Source organism: Excalfactoria chinensis, chromosome 2 (assembly GCF_039878825.1).
Source record: "Excalfactoria chinensis isolate bCotChi1 chromosome 2, bCotChi1.hap2, whole genome shotgun sequence".
In the NCBI taxonomy this organism is placed as follows: Eukaryota; Metazoa; Chordata; class Aves; order Galliformes; family Phasianidae; genus Excalfactoria; species Excalfactoria chinensis.
Window position 1 is genome coordinate 3,508,015 of NC_092826.1, and position 17,617 is coordinate 3,525,631.

Here is a 17,617-nt window from a genome sequence, read left to right on the forward strand (position 1 = left end):
TTTCCCTGGTAGCGCTTGTTATACAGAACAGTCCTTTCCGTAGGGGTGGCTAAGTCTGGATGCTTGGGTATGAGACAGAAAGTAGGCACTGCTGCTTATCAAACAAAGAAAAGTATGCAAGCTTGTCCTTTAATAAGGGAAAGGTTATGTTGATAGGTTGGTAACTTTGGGCAGTGAGAAGGGCCAAGTTTTCCAACTTCCAGATGAAGTGGGATACAGGTGGAGCAACCAGCTGCCCCTCAGCAACTTCCTTAAATCAAAGGACTGCTGCATCATCTGGATTTAAAAGAAATTGAACAAAACTTGAGCACTATTGCATGTAGCATCACTAGAGAGATTGCCACCAAGCTACAGAACTCAGATTTGTATCAACTTCTAATACTCTTTCCCTACCTCCTTTCTGACTGAGGGCTTACTGGCGTGGGAATGCATGTGTATGGCTTAGTATTTTTAATTGCAATCAATCTGCAGACCACCTTCAGACATGTTGGAGACCACCAATAGAGCAGGGACCACATGGGAAGAAGCCCTGCCCTGGGAGGCCCATCCTGCCTTCCCTCATGTGATTAAAATACCATTCCACATTGCAGTGTCTGCAAACATTTAACCAAATTCTCAGACCAAATGAAAAACCCTGGACTATGCCATGTGCATCAGCAAGCAGGACTGAGCCTGAGCTACACTGGATGGCAGAGAGGAGGCTATCTAGCCATCACCAATGATCCCTGCATAGCCTCTCACATCTCTGCTACATGCAAATGCAACTTAGCGCCAGGGCCCAGCTCCTTCTGTTCTGAAGCCTTCATCAGCTATTAATACCCACAGAATCTATGATGTATGCAAAGAAGGTTTTGATGAGTGTGGGAAAGAGAAAGGCATTAACACGTATGAGTGAACTTCAGTTTCACTCATGTGCTGAATGCAACTCAATTAGTCAGTTCCTTCAAGTGAAGGTCCAGCTTCAGGTGTTGGTCCAGCTATTAAATGACTCTTCATGAACAGGTGAATGCTCAACTTTCAGCATCTCCTGGAGGAAAAACCCACTTAATTTAAATAAAAACCAACCCAATAACACCTAAATTTTAACCAGAACTTTTGCATATGTATATATATATATACTGCAGCTTTCTTAGCTCTCCCAGAAAGAAGTACTCAGTAGACACTGCACAGCAAGCTGGAGAAACCCAGGTTGTTTGTAACGCAGGTGAGTATGATGTCTGTCTACTAACTGGAAACCTCATTCAGGTTTGGAATGGCATGTCTTAACTGCTCCACCAAAGGAGTAGAAAAGGACCTTGTGTACTTGGTGGAGAACTTGTTCACGTCAAACAATTAGTAGATGAGAAGGAGCAATCGGTGTTGAAACATTAAAACTGACATATCAGGAATCCATGTTTCACATCCTACCCTGGAGGAGTTGTTTCTCCTGTAACCTTTCCAAACGGGAATTATCATGTTTCTGCTGCCTTCCTCCACCACAGCAGCTATGAGAATCATTCTCTGCAAGTGGCAAAAGAAAGCAATTTGTTTTCCATCACTGATGTGTCGCAGTGCCCTGACTCAAAGAAAGCTTTTGCATTCAGCTGAAATGAAAATGACAGAAGGTCCACAGAAAAAAAAATGATTACAGAAACTCAGACAAAGCAGGTGCACGGGTGCTGCTACCATCCTTTCAGTAAACATGGTGGTTGCACGGACTTGATATGAGCAGGTGTTCAAGCTGTAATACAAGCACTGCCACAAGCACACATTAAAACACAGCCAGGCTTTCCACTAACTCTAAGGCAGATACAGTCCTCTGGGATTAGCATCCACACAGAGGTTACAATCCTCCCACATTGCTTTTCAGTGCATTATACTGGAAACCGTGCTCAAGGATGCTAACGTTCACAGGAGATTGTCAATATTTCTGCTGCAAATCCATTCAAATTCAGGAAATTACAGCTAACGTGAAGCCTATTTGATCCTCTTAAGGCAGTGACCTGATTGCAGAAACATTTCTCAGTCTGTTTTTCTAAAATATAGAGAAGTGAGTTGGCTGAAGATGAATACAGGCTTGCCAAGAGACCTGAAGGTGTTCCTCATATCAATTTTTAATGCCTCCATTTCCCCTTCAGCTTAGAGAGGACAAATGCTCACCCACCAAAGAGCAGAAGCAAAACCCAATCCTTCGCCCAAGGAGGTTGTGGATACCTGGAGCCATTCAAGGCCAGGCTGGATGTGGCTCTGGGCAGCCTGATCTGGTGGCTCGTGACCCTGCACATAGCAGGGGGGTTGAAACTGGATGATCATTGTGGTCCTTTTTAACCCAGGCCATTCTGTGATTCGACGCTACTATGAAAACTGGTATGAATTTGTACCCTTGGCCCAGCAAGACTTCAGCCTCTTCCATGACAGAAGGATCCAACTTTGACATTTGAGGGCACTTCTGAGACGTGCGGGAGGCTCATGCTGCTGCCCCTTTTTTCTTCTGCCAGCGCTCTCAAGCTGAGATTGCACTCGAGCGCTTCAATCTGCCATGTGACATTTCAAATGGTAAGTAAAGAACAGCCTGCCAAACAGCGCTCTCAGGTTCTCGACTAAATAAAAACAGATTACTGGCATTTGCTGCATCTGAAAGGAAGGCAGGCAGATCACATTCACAAACAGCAAAACAAACACATTCCCTTGGAGCCAAATGCAGTTCCCCCCATCATGCCTGGGAAACCCCCATGGAAGGAAAAAGGGTCATGCTGTTTCAGCAAGAAAGGATTTCACCAAAAATACCCGAGTAAAGCAGCTGCAAAGTTGTTTTTCTTTGTGCTGGATTTTGTTTGTTTCAGGGTTTTTTTGCTGTTTTTTTGTGTGTTTTTTTAAAGAAAGCATTCACAACTGGGCTTCTCAGTCAGTTCCAGTATCACCAGCACTAGCAGGAGTGCTGTGGTCCTTGCATTGCCAACAGACAGGCTAGAAAAAGTTAATGTGAATAACAGATGATTTTCTCGCTTAGGAAACGTAGCGGGGAGTCCAAGAGCAAAACCCAAACGTCAATAGCAAAGGAAGTAGCAGTTCTGTTTCTGTTCTCAGCGAGGTTGTATTATAAGGTGTGAATTTGCTGATGTCTCACCAAGGCTAAGCTTACGCGATGCCTTTCCCATGCGAGGGGAAGGAGCGAGCTAGGTGTGCTGATGGATATCCCTTTTATCCAGCTGCCTGCTTGCCAAAGCCTAACATCCTCCAAAGTACATCAACAGGTTCAAAGGTTTTAAGCGAAGGAACCATTCTGTATGCTCATCCACCTACACCGCAGTCGCATAAGAGTCACTGCAACAAGCAAGCTAAGGAAAACTGGCTTTCAATACTATTAATACTAATTCTTTCGCATGTGATGCGTTAAGAGATTCTGAACCGCATCTTTTCTACTTCTGGAAACACTCAGAATGCCAGATGGGACATTGAGGAGGCAGCCTGCTGAGTGAGACGTGCTCTCAGAAATTGGAAAGCTGTTCAGTTCTGGTTTCCATGTATGTGAATGCAATTCTGGGCACTAACTGCCTGTCTGTCACCCCACAAAGAGCTTTATCATACCTGGTGCGTGCCCCCTCTCCTTCACTCCAACCCTTAGCTAGCCCCGCCCCCATATAACGTAGCCACGCCCACCCAATAGCCCCGCCCACTACATAGCCACGCCTACTTGCTGCCCCTTCCACCTCCCCTTTCTCTCCATTGGCTCCCCCGCTGTCACGTGACTTCGCGCGGGGGCGAGGCTCTTTTGGGGGCGGGGCTTGCGGCGCGCGCGCGCGGCTCGGGAGCAGCGGGAGAAGGAGCGGCGGTGAAGAAGCGGTACCGGCGGCGGCTGCATGTGCGGGTGCGGAACGGAGCGGGGCCGAGCGGGGCGGAGCGGCCGGAGCTGGAGCCAGGCGAGCAGCAGGTCGGTGAGCAGCGAGTAAACGCGGTGAACTGGAGGAGGAAGAGGGGGGGGGGGGAGGTGGAGAAGCACGTGGGGCCGCCCGCGCAACAATGCCGGAGGTGGTGGTGGTGGAGGAGGGGGGGGGGACGGACCGCGTGTTTTGCGGCCGCTCCACGCGGTGAGGTCGGGATCGTGGCAGGGGAAGCGTTGAGAGCGGCGATGTCGCCCGCACGATGCGGTCGTGGCAAGGGGAGGCCGCCCGCGGGGTGAGCACGATGAGCGGGGGTGGCCACGCACGGGCGCCGGGCTCCGCTGTCACGGTGGGGGTGGGAGCTGCGTTTGCGTGGTGCTGAGGGGCCGTTTGTAGCATTGGGGGGGGGGGGGGGGGTCGTGCACCGCATTGCACCGTGCGGTAACTGGGAGAGGCATGCGTGGCATTGCACGGTGCGGTAAGCCCGGGGATGGGGGTAGAGGGGGGCAGGGATGGCGTTGCATTGTGCTATAAGCATGGAGGGTGTAGGGGGAGTCCTGCACGGGGGGTAAAGAGGGTTCTTGCGCCGTGAGGGGTCATGCATTTGCACAGTGCAGTGAATGGGGGGGTAGCGTAGCACTGCACGGTGCAGTAACCATGGGTGTGGTTCGGTGGGGGGCGGGGGGGTCGTGCGTTCATTGAATGGTGCAGTAACCCCGAGGGAGGGTTAGCACAGCATTGCATGGTGCAGTAATCATGGGAGGGGTACAAGGGGGGTCGAGCGTAGCATTTCAGATTGCGGTAACCCAGAGGGGTGGAAGGTGAAGTAGGTTATGTACTGCATTGCGCGGTGCAGCAACGATGAGGAGGTGCAAGGGGGTCATGTGTGGCTTTGCACAGTGCAGTAGCCATGGGGGCTGTAGTGGGGGTCGTGTATGGTATTGCACAGTGCAGTAACGCTGCTGGGGAATAGAGAGGGTCATGCACTGAGCAGCGATGGTGAAAGCAGCTGGGATTTTGTGCTTGGTGTGTTATATCAGTGCAACAGCCCCAAGGAGGCCACGTGCAGGGTTGCAGACTACAGACACCCATCTTAATGGGGCTGTGCATGGTGCTGTGCACCAGCAAAGCAGCTCCACGCAGAACTCGATGTCGCAAGGGACAAGTGTACACTCCCTTGCAAGTCCTGATTTTGGCTCTTTGCATAAAACGGCATCTATTGGATTGGATGCGTGGGGTTGCAGTGTCTCTCCACCCTACATAAGGTGGGTATTGCTTGCGACTGGGATTGCTAATAACAGCAAGGAGCTGGAATCTGGCATGTTGGCAGTGCTGCCAGTTTCCAGTTAATTCGGTTACAGCTTTGTCTTCCTGCTCATGGGAGCTGAAACGTAAATGGGGCATCTGGAGCTGTCGGGTGGCTCTTTGTGCAAACCTGGCATCCTTCATGCTGAAGGAGAATCAGCAACCAAGCAGCACCTTAAAGAAGTCGTGTTATTTATTGATAGCAATGGGGAAGGAGTATTTTGGGTAAATGTATACGGGATGGTAGATTTGGATCTCCCTACCCGGTGTTTGTAGTTTGCAGTTATAATATTTCTTCATGTTGGAGGTCAGATGATTGCTAACAGTGCACGGTGAAAGCCTGCAGGTGGATTTAAAGCTTGGGGAGCTGTATACCCACCAGCATTCAGCACCGATACCTATACGCAGCCGGCGAGGTTAATCTCATGTTATCAGTAGGTTTCAGAGTTAACCATCCAGGTGCAGGCAAAGGGTGTTGCAACATCAGCAGAGCTGCGTTTTGGGGGTGTCAGATGCCAGCAGCCACTATCAGATTTGGCACTTGGACAGGTGGAGGAAGCGACTTTTACCCTTTGGTGAATGCTCGGCACTGAAATCCCGCTCCCTCTGGAAGGCGATACTCGTGTTTGCATGGGGCTGAAAATAGTCATGTCACCGGAGCCCTGTCAGTTGTGCTTGCAGAAGCTGAAACCTTCTGTAAGACCACAGAATGGTTGGGGTTGGCAGGGACCTCTGGAGGTTATCTGGTGTAACCCCCTTCTCTCATTTATGCTCTTTTAGTTTCATTTTTATGTGTAACTCAATAACTGGAAATCACACGTTGGCTTCCAGGCAGTTCCTGATCATAGAACCAGTAAGGTTGGACAAGACCATTAAGATCAAATCCAGCTCTTTTCTGCCTGTCACCACCATGCCCACTCATAGAATCATTAAAGAGAAAAAGACCTCCGAGATCATCCAATTCAACCCAACCCATCACCACCATACCCACTAACCCAGGTGACTCAATGCCACATCTGTCTGTTGAGCAGCATCCTCTTGGATCAGCCTGCAAAGTGCATTTCTTTGGTCTGAAAGTACAAGTGCTTATAAAAACATTGGGGAAAAAAAAAAAGTAATAAAGACATATTTAGCCCCATTTCCAGCTTAACCATCCTATGCAGATGATGGAAATCAGTATCCGGAGGTCTAGCAATGCTTGATATCAAAATAGCCAGCAGCAAACATTGGCTCCTATCAATAACTTTAATTACAGTTTGGGTTTTGTCTTAAATAGCTGCACGCTGCCACGCTATAGGGAAACCCAAGGTTAGCATCCGGATGTGTTTTTATAGCCTAAGTGGGGGAAAAAAATAGGATTTCTTCCCCTATTTTTACCCATACTGTGCTGTTGTGGAAGAAAGCAACCAACTCTGGGGCTGGGAGTATGGGGTTTCTGTGCACTGCATGAGGCCGTCCCAGCTCTGGGACATCCTCATCTACATCCTAATGGATGGAGGCGAGCAGCACCCATTGCTCCGTTGCAGTCCCATTTTTACGTGGTTACACCACTTTGCGAACATGAGAAAGGCCTGGATTCCTGTGGCAAGGAGCCCTTAAAATTTCAACAGCCCTACCTATAAATCTATAAATATATTCAAGCGTGAAAGGCAATCTGCCTTTAAAAAAAAAAAATATGCACAACTCATGCTCTTTTTTTAGTCCCAACTGCATCTGCCTGACTTTAGTGCAATGCAATGCAATGCGTCTCCGGAGCGGAGCGCTGATTTATATGGACTAAAAGTCATCATTGCGGAGTGAAAGACTGGGATTTGTCAGTGGGGGTTGGGTTGAGGTGGAGGGGGGGGGGGGGGGGCAGCTTTTGTAGAGGGACTTTTGCTGATGGTTTGGTGCTGGTGGGGGTGAGGCACTGGTGGGTGATGCACTTGGAGCCCTTCGGGTGCGGAACGATGCATTGGTTGAAAATTAAAGCAAAAACAAAGTGATAACGCAGGGAGCTCCATCTCTCCGAGCAGGAGCTGGGTGTTGTCCCTGTGTCTCCAGTGTAAAAAGCACAGGGTCACCTTGCAGATTGAAAGCCGTGGACCGCCAGCCGGGTGGGGAAGTGCTGTGTGTGCACTTCTCTGGGCTGCGCTGGAGCTGCAGACAGCTCCTCACGTGACCGTCTGCATTTCAGATGATCACTGGATCACTTTGCCAACAGCCTCCTGCAGCTCTTCGGCTGCAAGAGAGCTTCTTAATTCCTTCCCCCTCCCCTTTCTCTCTCCCACCTCCCCACCCCAAAACGCCTGATTTCCAAACAGGAGGGATGGACGGCTGTGACGGAGGCTGGCTGCAGCTGCATACAGCTCTGCATCCAAATGGTTTCCTGGAAGGCGAGTTGTTTTATCTTAAAAAATGATATTTTTTTTTCCCTTCTTGCCTCCGTGCTGGTTGAACGTCGGGTTTCGTTTTCCCATGACATGGGTGGGGGGAAGGAAGGGTCAAATGCCTTTCATGCACGGATCTCCCCGCTGTGTTATCACACCCAATCAATGGCTGATGTGTCCCCTCTCATCTCTGCGATAGTTCCTGGCGATTTCCTCTTTACGTCACTGCTGTTAATAAGATGTTTAACTTGGGAGCTGGCAGCACTGCCGCGTTATCGCGTTGCAGCAGGGAGGGGATCAAGTGCCCAGGCAGCCCAGTGCTGGGGAAGAACAGATCAAGGCAGCCTTTGGAGTGGGGGAGAGTTGAGTGTGGAATTCTTTACCTTCCCTACATCTCATATTTTTTAGTTATTGTTATTTCTCCTTTAAATACTGAGGGAAGCAACTCAATCCCTACACCTGCTGCATTGCTGGAGTCAAGGACTTGAGTGCGTTCATTGTCTCTCATAAAGGACATGGTTTATTGGGCATAGAACCATAGACCCAATGGGCTGAAAAGACTGCAAAGATCATCTAGTCCAACCATCAACCCATCCCCACCATACCCACTAAACTACATCCCTCAATACCACATCCACCACATCCCCAGGCAGCCTGTTTCATAATGCTCGGTGGAGCTGGGTTGACCATTGGACTAAATGATCTTAGTGGTCTTTTCCAACCTTGATGATTCTACTTGCCTCTTCTTTTCCCCCCCCCTTTGTTCCTTGCATTATCACCTGCAGAGCCAGAGCCAACCCCAGCTCACAGCTTGGATTTGGGAGTCCCATGCATGTTGCCATTTGATGATAGAGCTAAAGCGTCTCTGTAGATGTGTCTGGACAGAAATAACACCTCTCCTGACTGTGGTTTGCAGGGCCAGCTTGTTGGGAGTGGGTAAGTTGGTCAATAAGTGCTTCCAGTGGCACCCTTGGGACTTCTGCACCAAAATGGAAACACCAGCATCCTTCAGTCCTTCCCTGCTCGCCAAGCCATTTCCTTCCCTGCTCTGACCTTCCACTCAAACCCTCTCCTTTCTGCTGTGTTTTTCCATAACTCTTTTGAACATGACAGCAGTGAGAAGAAAGCCAGCACGGGGCCACGAGGCTGATGCCATCAGCCCCCATTGCCCACGCACGTTCTTCTAGCTCTAGTTAAGCTTTTATCTGCCAGAACCCTTAAGTCCTCCACAGGACTCAATGAGTTCTTCTCTCAGAAGCCACCTCAGCCCTGGTGGTGGCATCTCCTAGGGCTTTCAGTCTTCAAGCAGGACCTGCCACTAGTTCAGGCTTCATACCAGTTACTTTAAATCCGTTTTATTATCATTTCTTAGGAAGGACAGGATGTTTTCTGGCAGACCATGTGATGAGTTTTGGGGTTGAGGGTGCATGCAGAGCAGGTCTCACCTGACTTGGTTTTTGACGGCTGCAGCCTCAAAGCTCTACTTTCACTCCAGGAAAGCCACATAGATGCAGTTTTCTGCTCACTTGGGCTCAGAAGAGATTTATGCATCCAGCCTATGCAAACTCGCATTTAATTGCTGGGTACAGGAGTTAATTTTTCTTGCTTCTGCCATGCAAAGTAGCCCTTCCCACGCAGGAACAAGGGGAAATTCAGATGAGAGTCGGGGTGATCCCAACTCAGCACATGTCCCCGATCTTGGCGGCCACCAGGGGCCCCTTTATGTGAACGGGGTCAGCAGCTGGGAAATTGCAGAGCAAAGTGCCTCCGTGGTAATTCCCAGCTGCCATTAAAGCGGCTTTAAAATAAATTCCCTCTGAGAGCAATTCCAAGTATTTGAGGGTTTGAACTTTTCCGGAGAGGACTTTGAGAGCTGCTGTGCTTCACCCTGGCACTGCAGGGAAGGGAGTCGGGGCAATTGGTTTCATCATCTCAGCCTCTAGAAAATGCTTTTTAATGTACATACCATCATTTATAATGTGTATACTGTTATTTGTGTGTATATGTCATGATTTTTTGCTTAGCAGTAGCACATGCAGTGCAACAAAACGCTGCTGGAAGCACGGCTTGCATTAAACTCAGGTACTCACTGAGCATTGCAGGTGTTGCCCTTGGGGCTCGATGGCCTTCACTGTGCCACCCTACCTGTCCCCACTCGTCCCCATGGGCTGGGTGCCCCTCTGCTGTGCATTCCTCAGCCAGCACTGCTTGGTAACATGGGCACAACAGAAAACAAACTTTGCAGTGAGCTTTGCTCTCCCAGAGCCCCTGAAGCTTTGCTTAACAACAACAACAACAAAAAAAAAGAAACACTTTGGAGCAATGCGGTGTTTTTTTTTTTTTCCCTTTCTCTTATTTTTTTTCTCATGCTCATGAAAATTCTCATACCAAAGCTGTAACCTCTGCTGTCCTGATTGCTTTATTTTTTAAGGTGGAATTTGGAGGCATTTCGGGGGAGGTTTATCCAGCCTTTGCATCCCTTTTCTTCTGCACCCCATTGACAGTGCTGGATTGCAGCAGCAGAAGGCAGTAAAAAGGGGATTTTGGTCAACAAATGGCAAAATTCATCTTGTCTTTATGCAGATAGATACCTGATATCCTCCAAATAATGGGGATGCCGTAGCAGGGCTCTGTGCACACTCACACCTCTACATCTCCGTAATCTTTGCTGTGTGTTCAGAGCAGTCTGGGGATGCGCTGAGCCTGTGTGGGTTCAAACCATGCTGGAAATGCAATGCAGTGATATTCTTTTTCCACCCTTCACCCAACTCAAACCCATTCTGTTCAATTCTTTGTGAACCCCTTTCCCATTCTTTCACCTAGCCGTTCTGCACACTTGACAGCTTTTAAATTAATGATTATTTTTACAGTTTATTATTATTGTGCATCGAGGTGGGAGAAATGAGTCTCCTTAAAGACAGAACAGGGAAATGGGAGCAAACTTCAGATTGCATGGGATGGGAGCTCAATGGGTGCAGTCCTTGTTCTTGGCCAGGTCCGGACTCCCATCCCCAATTCATATCCATCAGACCACACACTGAGCTTTCTCATTTCTCCCTCCCAAACTAATCTCTCCAGCCCCTTAGGCTTTGTTGTTGTTGTTGTTGTTGTTGTTGCTGCTGCAGCTTCTCTCTGAATTCCTTCTCATTTACAGGCTTGGTGCCAGCATACAACACGCTATAAAAAGGGGACTTGTTCTTCAGGCTCCCCTCTGGTACAGAACATTCACACGAATAGCAACACAAGTCAGCCCCATTTCCCCCCCTGCTATTACTGAGACGTCGGTAGGGTGCTTGGGGAAGCAGGGCTGCTGTTTTAAGAGAAGCCAAGCTGAATTTCACGAAGCCCAAATCTAGTCAGCAGTTAAGCTCCCCTCCTCCTCCTGTCAGCTGAAAAAACAGAGCCATGCCTTTATTTTATTTTATTTTTTATCCCTTCTCAATCCCCATGCAGTTTCCCCAAGAGGACGCATAGGCAGGCGCATTGCAGTGGATTTATAGAGTCATAGAATCAAACATTCGTTTTGAGTTGGAAGGGACACTGAAAGATCATTTAGTCCAACTTCCCTGCAGCAATCAGGGGTATGTACAGCTCGAATTTGCTTTGCATCCCTTTGGGCATGGGTATGGCCATAGGGCAGGATTTGGGCATAACCCCCCTGACAGCTTCCTTCTTCAAACTACAAACCCCTTTTGACTGCAGCAAATCTTCTGGACACATGCTGCTTGTCAAGCATTCTTGTTTTTAACTTGAATTCAGTTGTAGTTGACTTGGACCCATTTGTTCTTGTGCCTGCATTGGCTTTTAGAATCGCAGAATGGTGTGGATTTGAAGGGACCCCGAAGATCATCCAGTTCCCCTGTGCTCCAGTATTTACCATTTTCTGGGTCTGCCAGCCTAAATAACACCAGTGCTCATGGTCTGAGTGTGGTTGGGAAAGGTTTTGCTATTTTAGGAGCTCTGTATTCATTTGTAGGGATGTTGAGATGCTCGTCTCTGTATGGACCACGCAGAGCTCTTGCTGAGCCGCTCCTTCCTTCAAGCTTCCCCAGTGCTGCACCATCTAGACCTGCAGGAGAATGCTTTGCCATCAGCTAATTTCATTACCACTCTCTATTTTGCAGTGCAAAAAGCCTTTTTGGCAGAGGAGGTTTTTCTTAATGCAGCTTTCACTAACACCCTTCCCTTTCCCTCCAGCTTGCAACCTTGAGTAGCAACATCACAGCTTGCTGCTGGCCATGCTAATCTCGTGCTAATCTCTGCCCTGGTTGTGTGAAGCAGAAGTTTCCTGTGTGTGACTGAGCCAAGTGCTTTGTTCAACATTGATGTTTATTTATGACATCTAAGTTCATCAGAGCAAAATGCACGTAGCCCTGGTCCCCTCCAGATGCATGGGGCTATCTATGACTTGAAATGATTTGATTAAAACCCCACCAAGTGGGCTTGAGGCTCTGTGTGCGAGACCTTGCAAAACTCAGGTTGGAGGTTGGGAGCCTGCTCAAATGTAGGAATTGCTGCAAGGAGATTTCCACCTTAGAGGTGATACATTGTCACTTTGGTGTCTCATTTCCCTCACTGTTTCTCTTGAATGTCTTTGCCTTGCGTTTTCTTGGTGCCTTTTTTGCTCTTTCCTAGGAGACTCTGCACCTTCCTGGGATGCTCAGTGTGGTCTGGATACTCTCTTTGGCAGGTGAAACTTGGTTTGTACCTCTGGTGCAGAGAAAGGTGCTCCGGGTGTCCAACTTACCAGTCTGTTGGACATCACCAGCCAGATATTATGCTTACTCCAGGTTTTCATAGAATAAAACCATACTTTGGCTTAGGTTAGAAGGGACCATTTGAGATCATCTTGTTTTCCTTTAGTTAGAAGCTGATTTCTGTGGGTTTTTCATCCTTAATTTAAATTACATCAACGTGTGCCCGTTTGCAATAGTTTTGCATTCCACCGCAACGTTCTTCCATAATGCCACGTCGTCGTTAAACCACGTGTAAATTGGCATCACTGAGGAGGAGCTGGGCTCTGCGCTTATTAGCAGGATTATTCTTGGCTCTCCATTTACCAGCCAAACTGCTCTGCTGTAATAACACAATTCCCAGCTCCTCTTTGCTGTCGGGTGCCAACCTGACGCTGAGGATCAGCAGCAAATTCCTGGGAGTAAACCAGCAGAACCCACTGCTTCGCTCCACATCAAGTGGTTTTCCACCCTGAGCTTCTCTTCTCTGTGCCATGTGGTTTTGTATGTTACATCGGGCATTAAATCTCCAACCCAAATCCTTTATAAGCAGCCCGCAGGCTCCTTTGCAGCCCAGGTCTCACATTGTGCACTGTGTCCTCCTCACTGGTTTTGCTTTATTTTGTGGCATTGTATTTTCTCACCACCTAAATCACCCTCCGTTGCTTCCAGCACCTGTTATGGGTGCAGGTGAGTGTTTTCTCCCTGCAGTTGATTTTACTCTTTCTTCTCTCCCCACTTCCTTGATTTGAAGGCAGGGGTGCGTGTTTTGCAACCTTGTGCTCCTGTTGTTTGCTTCTTAGAAATGAAGGGGAAGGAACCACAAGCAGCAAAGATCCCGAGGTTTGGGGACTGGCTGTTTGTTTGTCAAAACTAGAAATGCTGAAGGAGATGAGAGGAAATCCTCAGCAAAAAATGAACCTCAATTACGTTCAGGCTCGGGCACATCAGAACTAAGTGGAGTATAAATGACTAATGAAGCAGCAAAGGATGGATGGAACATGGCCACGATAGCTGGAGTGGGAGGATGTCATCAAGTCATAAGACTCTTTGAGGTGGTAACTCCACCACATCCCTGGGCAGCCTGTTCCAATTCTTCACCACTCTTTCTGAGAAGAATTATTTTCCTAGTATCAATTTGAACCTCCCTTGAAACAACACGTGGCCCTCTCATCCTGTCATTGTTACTTGGGAGGAGAGGCTGACCCCCACCTTGCCACAACCTCCTTTCAGGGAGCTATTGAGATCCTTGAGGTCCCCCTTAAGCCTCCTTCAGAAGAAACAACCCCAATTCCCTCAGCCAATCCCCATAAGACTTATGCTTCAGAACCCATCACCATCTTTGTTGCCTGTCTTTGGAGATGGTTCCTCCTGATACTGTTTTCATGGAGTTGTTACCATTGCAAATGGCATCTCAAGTTGTTGTTTTGCACCATATTTTTGCAACCCCCTTGATCAGCCCTGTTTGCACAGTGTTGCCCATCTCATTGGCGTTGTGTCATCACCTGCAGTGGGTTTGCTCCTGGTTGGCTAGTCCCAAAGGTGCCAGTGCTGGTAAGGAAACTTAGGCCAACTTCAAGATGCTTGGGACAGAGAATAAGGTGTTGAAGTACAAGATGTTCTGAGGTCCAGAAAAGAAAGAAATAGGTGTCTGGATTATTAAAGCACCTTGAGGGCTGCTTCAAATCTTTTCCCTTGGGAGTAGCAATTGACCAGATATAAATGAAGACGATGTCTTCAAGCAGGCATCTAGACATCTTGGAGCATCTGTTTTGGATTTTGCAGATGTGTTTGGGGCAGAAGGGAATGTTGCTCACCATGTTTCTAGCTGGGCTGGGGGGAGTGGTGTTCTTTAGGGAATATGACAGCGCTTATGAAACAGCTTCAACAGGAGTGATTTCCACATCTTGTCTCTGTTTCAGTGTGCATAGTTGATACTTTTTTCAGGTGCTGATACAGAGCAGAAGCTGTTTTACTGCTCATAGAAACTGCCTTTGCACAAAGCAACGAGCAGGGAGTTACACGTGCAGTTTTCTCGTTCCTTTTTTCCCCTCCTTGCTACTGAGGAGGCATGGGCATGTAATTACCACCAGCTGTAATCCAGCATGACCAACTGTCTTTCTGGCAAATGCATACAGAATAGGAGCCAAAGGCTATTGCATGCCCCAAATAAACTGATTATGGCCCCCAAGCAGTTTGCAAAGCATCCAGGATCAACTTAATGCCGTTTTCTCAAACCCAGAAGTCTTGTTTTGATGGCATTGGCCAGTACATTTGTGGGTTTTTTTCTTGGTTTCTGTGCTAAGCCACCTGCCCGTTCGCAGTGGCTGCATCTTGAGGTGCACCTGCAGCTGCCAACAGCAAAACATGTGGCTGCCGTTTGCAAGCCTTCTGCAGATTGTGCTCTGTTCAGGGCTTTCTTGCTAAAATTATTCATGGCTTTAATTGAAACTAAGAGTGGGCAAAGGGATGTCATGCTGGCTGGCACATGACTTTGTCCAACGCTTCGGCCAGCTGATAGAAGGATGGAGACACCAAGCATCATGCAAGGAGGCTGGAGGAGACATCCTAGAGGACCTTGAGGGCTACTAAGGTGATTAAGGGCCTGGAGCATTTCCTTTACAAGGAAAGGCTGAGATACCTCGGACTGTTCAGCCTGGAGGAGATGGAGAAGAGATCATGCCGATGCTTATCAGTATCTAATGGGAAGGAGACAATTGGATGGGGCCAGATTCATGTCAAAGGTATGACAGGACAAGTGGCAGAAGGCACAAACTCAATCATAGGAAGTGCCATATGAGCAAGAGGAACGTGCAGCCTACTCTATGGAACCTGCTTTAGCAGGGGGATTGGACTAGATGTGGTCCCAGAGGTCCCTTCCAACCCCTACGATTGATTCTATGATCCCACTGTGCTTCTACTCCAGCTCTTGCTCTCAGCTGAGATTTGCAGTGAAACTCAAAAGGATTTAACTTTCTAGCCCTGAGCAAACACATCTCGAAGTGATGCAAATGCGTGACCTGACCCAAATCTCAGGAACAGGTAAGTATTGCATCACACAGATCTATCTGCCTCCTTTGCCCCACTGTGAAAAACTTTGCTTTATTTTTTTGTCATCCTCCGCGGTGCTTTTGACAGAGAAGAATGTACTATAAAATCATCAAGGTTGGAAAAGACCACTAGGATCATCTACAGCCCAGCCAGCAGTTGGGCTCAGTACTATTGGCTGCTCATTTGAAGTGCTGTTGGTTGTCACCCAGCTGGAGAGGCACTGCTGCTCTTAATTTGTGCTGATGCAAAAGATCACTGCTTAGCACCAATAGGAAATGTTGAAGCTCAAACCCAGCTCCGTTCCGGGCAGAATGTTTGGGGAAGGTGGGGAGGAGATAAACGGTGGGAAAAGCTTTGCCACTTTAATGATTATAGAATCATAGAACCATTAGGGTTGGAAAGACAATAAGATCCAACCATCAACCCATGCCTGTGTCCACTCTAGACCATTTCACTCCGTACAACATCTGTCCTTTTCTTCAGCGCCTCCAGGGATGGGTGTCGCCATTTGTAACATGGCAGGCATCCATCTTGTTCATCCCCCCCCTTCCTCCCCAGTTCTGGATGCCAGCATCCCAGTACTGCTGCCAGCAGGGAGTAATTGGGTTTCACAACCTTTCAGGCTCCCACAAGATTACTGGAGGGAGAGGAATGTGCCAGAGAAAATATCCCAACTGCTGTGAAAAGGCATGACTTTCTCTACTCCTTCCCTCCGCATATCACCCTGGGGTGCTTTTGCCCTCCTGGCCTCTCCTTCATGTGCAAATAGTTGCAGATGTGATAAGCAGGAGCTGTATGACTTTCCTATGGAGGAGCTTGTTGCTTTTCCTCACCGTGCTCCTGGGACAGAACTCAGCCACTTGATATCTGAACAATAAATCTCATGGCTGGCCAGGACGCGCCCTTTGCACAAGGCAATAATGCCTCTTAAATAATGAGGCTGCCAGAATCTTATTCTGTCTGGGTGAAGAGCGTGCCAGCCAGTTGTAGCATCTGTAAGTTGTTTTCCAGGAGGGCCCAGACAGCACAGGAGTCTCAATCAGATCTATTTCACCCAACCCTTTGAATCCCTGAATTTATTTCTCAGTGAATAGTATTTCTCAGGAGATGAAGCATCAGCATGCCAGTGATGAAGGAAACACCCTACATATCTTGGGAAATAAAATCATTGAATCATTACGGTTGGAAAAGACCACTAAGATTATCTAGTCCAGCCATCAACCCATCCTCACCATTTCCACTAACCATGTCCCTCAGTTGGGTGCTGGGCAGGAAAGTTGGTAAATCTCCCTCCTTGTTCCTCCTGCTCCTGGAAAGCATGAAATGCTTGCCAGGCAGAGATTAATTGAAGCCATTTAGATCTATTATTCGTGTCCAGTGATGCCTTAAAGTGAGAGCATTGCTCGGAGAGATGTGGTCCTGGGTGGTGGGGATGGTGGTTGGCTTGTTGTTGAGTTATCTCTTCTTGGTTGGTGAGACACTAGGAATGCTGACAGTGGGAATAAGTGATGTTCTCCACTGCTCTTGTTCTCCCAATCACTTTTTGCCTCCAGCAAGAAGAGCTTCAACAAATTCTCTGCAGAAGATCTCATTGCATCTGACACGCCAGGGATGGTGTCTTTGCAATACACTTGCCTTGGTTTCTCTCCCAGGCTAATTACAAGCCTCTTGGACTCTCTCAGGCGGCTTTGGCAGGTGCTTTGCTTTTCTAGCTCCAGCAACGGGGAGCCCCGGCCACAGCCGTCAAGTCTTTCCCCAGCTATTAGAAAGCGTCTTCCGTTGCTGGAATCTGGGAAGTGAAAGGGATCTACACAAATAAACTTCTCAAGGGCAGGGAGTCAAAATATCCCTGGGCATGTTTGGTGGAAAAAAAAAAAGAGAAGTTAACCAACTGGAAGCTTAGGACTTGCTGCTGACCCAAACTTGTTGACAAAATACGGCATTATTAATTGGAGTTGCAGGCAAACAGCCTGAGGATGTTTAGCAGGAGTTTGTCCATCGCAGTGGCTGAGACCTCCCTGGGCAGTGTTGTGAGAGCAGATCTGACCTTGCTCTTTGGAGAGCTCTGCAGAAAGCTGAATGAAATCTCTTCAGGATTTATTTGCTTGCCAAGCTACCCTGAAAGCCAATGCTGCTGTGCAGAGCTCGGATGGAGAGGATGTTGCAGCAGACTCTGCTTTTCTTGCTCTCTCTCTGGTCCTCTTCCAGCCACAGACTTCATCTCTCAAGAACATAATGCCTTTGGATGTGTACTTAGGGTCTTGGCCATGGCTCTGGGCTTGGGTTTTATTGCTAAGGA

At 48.2% G+C, this 17,617-nt stretch overlaps 1 protein-coding gene across 1 annotated transcript in view; it reads left to right on the top strand.

The window, feature by feature from the left end:
• Positions 1–3,770: 3,770 nt before the first annotated feature.
• PTP4A3 (protein tyrosine phosphatase 4A3) overlaps positions 3,771–17,617 on the top strand; it is a 42,538-nt gene continuing 28,691 nt past the window's right edge. Inside the window, exon 1 of the mRNA XM_072329499.1 lies at positions 3,771–3,910. The gene's annotated coding sequence lies outside the window, so the exon portion shown is untranslated. The remainder of the gene's footprint in view (positions 3,911–17,617) is intronic.